The sequence below is a fragment of the Canis lupus genome, chromosome 6, assembly GCF_011100685.1.
Source record: "Canis lupus familiaris isolate Mischka breed German Shepherd chromosome 6, alternate assembly UU_Cfam_GSD_1.0, whole genome shotgun sequence".
NCBI classification, from domain to species: domain Eukaryota; kingdom Metazoa; phylum Chordata; class Mammalia; order Carnivora; family Canidae; genus Canis; species Canis lupus.
In genome coordinates, this window is record NC_049227.1 from 16,827,622 (window position 1) to 16,834,429 (window position 6,808).

The 6,808-nt window shown below is 49.7% G+C and overlaps 1 pseudogene; it reads right to left on the minus strand.

Moving 5' to 3' along the window:
* Positions 1–6,288: 6,288 nt before the first annotated feature.
* LOC100856049 lies at positions 6,289–6,596 on the minus strand (annotated as a pseudogene).
* Positions 6,597–6,808: the final 212 nt, after the last annotated feature.

Here is a 6,808-nt window from a genome sequence, read left to right on the forward strand (position 1 = left end):
TCAAGAGGGCGCTTGGAGGCAAGCGGTAAAGGTAGGGTGACTCTCTTCCTCACCAACACAGGAGCAATCCCACAATGTCCTGGATGCCAGCCGGCCTCAGCACCCTTGGGGAGCCTCACCGTGAACCAGGCCCCACAGTGTTGGGGCCTGGCCCTGGGTGACCCTGACCGAGGAGGCTCATCTGTCCATTTGGTCCATCCTGGAGTCACGCCCTAGGAAAGGCCCCCAGGTGAGGTGGCCAACCAGAGCCTGAATGATGCCATGCCACAGCCACTGGCAGGGACTCTGGGACCAAAGCAGATGGGAGACAGCTGCTCTCGGAACATGGGAGGAGGGGGGGCGGGGGGGGACGCCCGCAGCACAGGCCATGATGGGGAGACCACACCCCGCAGGAGTACCGCCCCCCGACACCTGCACTACGAATGCAGGCCAGCTCCGGGGTGACCTTCCCCCCACTGACTAGGAGGCACAGAGTGGCACTGGCCCCCACCACCTGCCCCAGACCTCTCTCTCAGAGAGGGCACTCTGGGCAGCACGCAGTGGTAGTCACCCCAGGTGGAGGAGAGCCATCACCTGGGGCTTCCAGTGCCACAAGACACCCTCTGGGACCCCTAGAGAAGGCTTTCTCATGGAGGGTGGTTGCCCCCACCTCTTCCTGCATCTACCAGCTGGCAAATCAGCATAGCAAGTCGGCCAGGGCATGAGGGCAGGGCAGGTCTGCAGCTAAAGGCAAGCATAGGGCAATCCTTAGCTTTCGTAGTCGGTGGGGGTTCCCAACTAGTTGCTTTTGCGTCACTGCACACGCAGTGCTATGTCACCGCCTGGAAGGAGCTTCAAGTCTCCTTCAAGCTAGAACACCAAAAACTGAGGTGTACACAATGTGCTCTGCAAGAGGACAGACCCCCATGGCCTAGTGCATCGGTGTTGGCTGGGCCACCAGGATTGCTGCATGACCAAACATAGTGCTACAGAAGGTCCTACCTGGCATGCACCCTGCCTGTCCACCACTCCACAGGGTGGCAGTTGGGTACCTCCCTTACCAAATCCACTACCGGCTCCTGGGATACTCCAAGCACAGCAGTGGCCCGAGGGCTCACCGGGAAAGGGAAAGGATACCACCTTTGGGCCTCAGGCTCCTGAGATGACCTGAAGGGCTCCAGGGGCACCATGGAGGGCCAGGCACACATGCTCAGCACACCTTGGTGGTGAGCAGCCTGGTGTGGAGCAGCTGGGCCCACCATAGGAAGGGCTTCTCAACACACATACCGCAGGAAGGCAAGCCAGAGTGTCCTCTGCATCAGAGTACCCCGGTTCCAAGGGCACCTTGAGTCAGAGGGCAGGAGTACACACCCACCATGCACTCCACACATGGCCACAGCAGGCAGAACGAGAAGAGCATTCCCATTTGCCATGAACATCCATCCCCTTGTGGGCATCTTTTGTCCCAGGCAAGAGTGGCAGGAACCTTCACCACACTCCACACCACCCTCGGGTGCTGGACACCAGGGGTGACACTGTGCTCTGGACCACGTGGATGCACAAGAGCAGGCATACAGGCCCAGGGAGACGGCTCAAGGAAGCAAAAGCAGAGGAACACTTGACGTCGTGGTCAATCTCTGGGCATATCCCACACATGCCCAGAGACCCACTTCTCTAAAGTGACAGGAGCCATAATACAATGTGTCAGCGCCTGTCTATCAGCAAAAGGGCCTGTTTCAGGAGAGAAAATAACTGCATGGGGCTGGTGGGGTCTAGCCACAGGTCACCAGGACCTCTTGGGACCATGGCTGACCTCTGGTCCCAAGCACCGCCTCATCTTCCTAGGTCTCCCCACTCCAGAGCCCCCAGGGTCATCTGGTCAACCCTGGGAGTGTGGTGACAGCTGTGACCGGTGGGGTAGGTCCTCCCCTGTGTCCCTACCTCCAGTCATCTGGGATTGTAACTTAGAAAAATAATCCAAGTTCAGCAGAGACACCTGCTGAAATAAATAAACCCCTCCTCCCCAAGATCTTGCTGCAGGGCACCACACAGGTCCCAACACATGACTGGGACTTGGGTGGGAGCACAGTTCTGTGGAGGTGCCCCTGATGATCAGACCTCACTGGGGGGTCACAGCCAGTCCCCTGTGGCACTCTCTCCATGCCTTCCCCTCTTAGTCCGCCCTGGCCTGCTTCCCACCCCCACACTGGACCTTGGAAAACTTGGTGAAAACCTTGGGTCCGATGACCAGGACTCCACCAATGACCTCAAGTGGGCTCGTCCCACCCTCCACAGGCTTCTCCACTGCCAGAGCTGGACATGGGAGAAAAACAGGTGACATGGAAGGCCTGATGGCATCTGGGTATCGGCCGCAGGAGCTCTGGAGCAGCTGGGCACGACTGGCAGCCCCAAGGAGACTTGAAGGAGAGAGACCCAACTGGCCCCATGACACCCTGCCAGCCATCAGAGACACCTGCTGACCTCAAGAACTCAGCCCTGGGGGGGGGACTTGATGGGATTTCGGCAGGCAAGGACTGTAAAACTGAACCATATGACTACTCCTAGAACAACAACTACAGGTGAGCCATTTTTATGCCATTATTTCAGCGGAGGAGTTCTCTCTGAACCATGCAAACACAGCTCAGGAGGACAGAAAGGGTGTGATTGACACACGGCTCCAGAAAAGTGCAAACAAAATCCATCTGTGCACGTCCCATGATGGTGTGGGACAGCAAACAGGTATGGGGAACATCTGTGCAAATGCAGGTGTGGTGATAGGAATATGGATTCTGGCATGGCTAACCAACCTTAATAGATACTGGGGGAAGAAGATTAATAGCCATTCACTAAATAAATCCAGGTCTGGGACAGTCCTGCAGTACAGCACTACGACTGGGGGTGGGGAGTGCTTTAGAAGAGGTAAATATTGATGATAAACTCTTCTATGATAGTAAGGGAAAAAGAAAAACAAGGTTAGAACCTCCTTTGGTGTTGGAAAAAAGTTGTTTTTCAAGTACATGTATTTCGGGTGCCTGGCTGGCTAAGTCAGAGAAGCATGCAACTCTTGATCTCCAGGTCCTGAATTCAAGCTTGATGCTGGGTATAGAGATGACTTAAACAAACTTTATTTTTTTTTTAAATTTTTATTTTTATTTATGATAGTCACACAGAGAGAGAGAGAGGCAGAGACACAGGCAGAGGGAGAAGCAGGCTCCACGCACCGGGAGCCCGACGTGGGATTCGATCCGGGGTCTCCAGGATCGCGCCCCGGGCCAAAGGCAGGCGCCAAACCGCTGCGCCACCCAGGGATCCCTTAAACAAACTTTAAAGAAAATAAATAAAATATACCTATTTCTCTTAAAAAGAGATGTGGACAGGCAAAGGAATTAGAATCACTAAGGTGATTTCAAGCAAAACAAAACTCAGGAATAAAATCTACCCCCCATTAAATGCTTACTTATAGAGATGATAGAAACGTGTGATGTTGGCAGACAGAGAGACACATTGATCAATGGAATGGAACAGATACCCAAGCAGATATTCCCAAGCCCAACAGAATTTTGGGAATGGGCAAAAAGCCATCGAGGGAGGAAAGATGGCCCACCTCACCCTCAAATCAGAGGACAGCATTCAGACATCCACAGACAAAACATACAGGCTGGAAGGTAGGCACATAGACAAAGAAACAAGAAAGCTTTGACTTAAACAGCCACACCTCATCCTTCATACAAATGTGAATTCAAAATGCTCACATAGTTCCATGGAAAACATAAAACTGGAACACACTTGGTGGAGGGGGTGATTCTAAGAGAAAAAATGGATATCTAGGGTCAAGTAAAGAGGGTTTAAGACTTGACACCAGAGGTATGATCCATGGAAAGAAATGGAGAAGTTAGAAGTTATCAAAATTAAAAACCTAAGCTCTGTGAAACACCCTCTGAAGAGAAGCAGATGACCAAGGCCACACAGAGGCATGGCGGGGGGAGGGTTGCTTGGAGAGAAACAAAATGAGGAATCACTCCCAGAGTCACTATGTGAGCAGTGGTACAGCCCATTCAGATGGGAAGTCTGGCACATGGCCAAGGCAAGGAAGAAGAACCAAGATTTTAGGGTTGGATCCTTTGGAATATGTCATATCTATGAGGCAACCAAGTCAGAAAATCAGTTAGGCAGTTTTTTACCCAATTCTGGATGGACATGAAGCCTGGGGTCTATAAGCATAGAGTCCATAACTGATCACTCAAAGGTAATTCAGAATAGAGAAAAAACTGCAGTGACCATAGACTCTGTAGGGTCCAAGGTTGAGCTCGGGGGCACTTCAGATTTTAACGTCCAGGTGAAGGAGCCTATGCTGAGGGACAGTGCTGCTGTGGAGGAGCATTGGGAATGGTAGGAATGAAAGAAACAGGAAACTGCTGGTTGTCAGGGGACAGAGATGAGATGAGAGTGTCCCAAGAAACAAGGAACAGGGAGCCCCTTTCCCAGACTGCCCTGGAGGAAACCAGAACGTGTCACCCCTAAAAGGTGCCACTTGGGTACCCTGGTTGTTTTGAATTCAACTCACTTCAGATGCAGCAGCTGCAAGAAGGATACTCTGACCCTTCCTTTTCTTCATGAGAACAGGAGATCAAACTCCCATGTAAAAAGGACCCTCCCTGGAACCAGGAGGAGGAAAGACATTCTGCATTACCAGAGACAGGAGAGGGGACCGGGATAATTAGGGTCTGAACAATCCGTGTCAATAAACCTTGTTCCACTGACCCCCATCTCCCTGGTGACTACTGTTCACTATGGCCTGCCCACCCCTTGCCCAAAACCCTTTGCCTCATCCATTCTTCACAAATTGACAGATTCTTTGTCTTCGTTCTCTTGTGAAGGCTTCTGTGTCCATGTAAACATTTAATACCATTTGCATGTCCTTTTCCTGTGAATCTCTTACATTGGTTGCCATCTTAGGCCCAACCAGAGACCCTAAGAGGGTAGAGGAGAATTTTTCCTCCCCTGCAGCTTCTAGAATGCCCACCTGGAATGTCAGTGGGTCAGTCAGTCTTGATGAGGAGAACAAAGGCAGGAGAAATGAAGCTAAAATTATATCTCCTTACAACTTGCAGTTCACTGATAAATCGGAGACATACAGGGAGTAGCACTCCTACAACTCCCTCAAAGATTTTCTTCAATATTTTACCAAACATATCTTTGCTCTAGTCAGTGTCACATCACTCTAATAACCACAGTCCCCCGGGATATGATAACACTCCTCTTTCAATATGTGGGCTACTGATAGATATCTACAGGGTCCAGTGACTCATGCTTTACTAAAACAATAAGGAATAACCTTATATGGACAATAACTCACCCTCCCAGTTCTCAGAGACCTTGCTTTCAGCAGACACAAATTCCTTAGAGACGTATGTTATCCCTAACCCCCACTAACTAAACAGTGTATCATCAGTTACTCCTCACAATCTCAGAACAGCTCTTTCTGCCCACACATCCTGTCCCTGTGCTGTAATAAAAACATTTCTTTGCACGGAAAACATCTCAAGAATTCTTTCTTGACCATGTGCTCAGTGGCCACACAGCAGGTCTGCTTGTCTGTTTGTTCATTCGTGTGTGTGTGTGTATGTGTGTGTGTGTGTGTGTGTGTGTGTGTAATGGGGCCTTTTTTTTTTTTTTAGAACAGTTTTGGGCTCACAGCAAAATTGAGTGGAGAATGCAGAGAGCTCCCATATGTCCTCTGCTTTGCCACCCTCCCTGCTCCCTGCCACAGCTTCCAACATGCACGCATGCAGGCACCTGCCCTAGCTTGGTGCCTTGCATTCCCCCAAGCCTATCCTTGCATTCCTTGCATTCCCCCAAGAGCCTTGCATTCCCCCAAGCCTATCCACAATCTGTGTCAAAGCCATCGTGTTGATAATTGTGGGTGAATCCACATTGAAGGACCATCATCTCCCACCCAAGTCCAGAGTTTACACTAAGGTTCACTCTTGGTGCTGTCCATTCTGAGTTTTGACAAAGGAATCTTATCATAGTAGCATCCTGAATAGCTCCCTTGCTCTAAATATCCTCTGTGCTCTATTCATTATTCCCCCTCAAGCCTCTCTCCCCATACCCCTCTCCCCCACCCCACCCAAACCCCTGGCAGCCTACTGCTCTTTTATTTTAAATCTTTAGTTTGGATATCATTAGTTTATTATGATGACATGGAAATTATAAAAGAGAGACATGGAAATTATTTACATGATGCAAGATTCACAACTTCAGTGGAATGGGTGTTTTCCCGTAATGCCATTTTGATAGTAAATTATTTTAGTCTACATACTTTCTGAGAATGTCACCGTCCCTAAGTAAGAAATGATTCCTGTCATCTGGAACTACTTTGGTGCCTCCATATTCTGGAAGAAACTAATCTCCAACTTTCACGCTAACTGGTTGATTTTTTCCACCCTTTCCTTTAGAGTCTGATCCAGCAGCTACTCTTGTTGCTTACAGTACTTTTCCTTGAGAATTTTTCTGGATGCATAATGTCTCCTATGCTTACAGTTTTTGGCTGTCCTCCTTTCAACTTAAACTTGGTCAAAGAGGGGAAGAAACTCTGTCAACATCTGTGGGGCCATGATGAGCTGCTCTCCAGCCTACTGATCTTTCTACTCTCTCTATACTTTTGCCTTCTCCAGAATGTCACATCTTGTTAGAGTCCTGAGGTACTTAACCTTTTCAGGTTGGATTCTTTCCATCAGAAATACACATGTACGGTTTCCCACCAGTCTCCCCATGGCTCCCCATGGTCATAGCTCTCTCAGTTCTTTTCAAGGCCAATAAACATTCT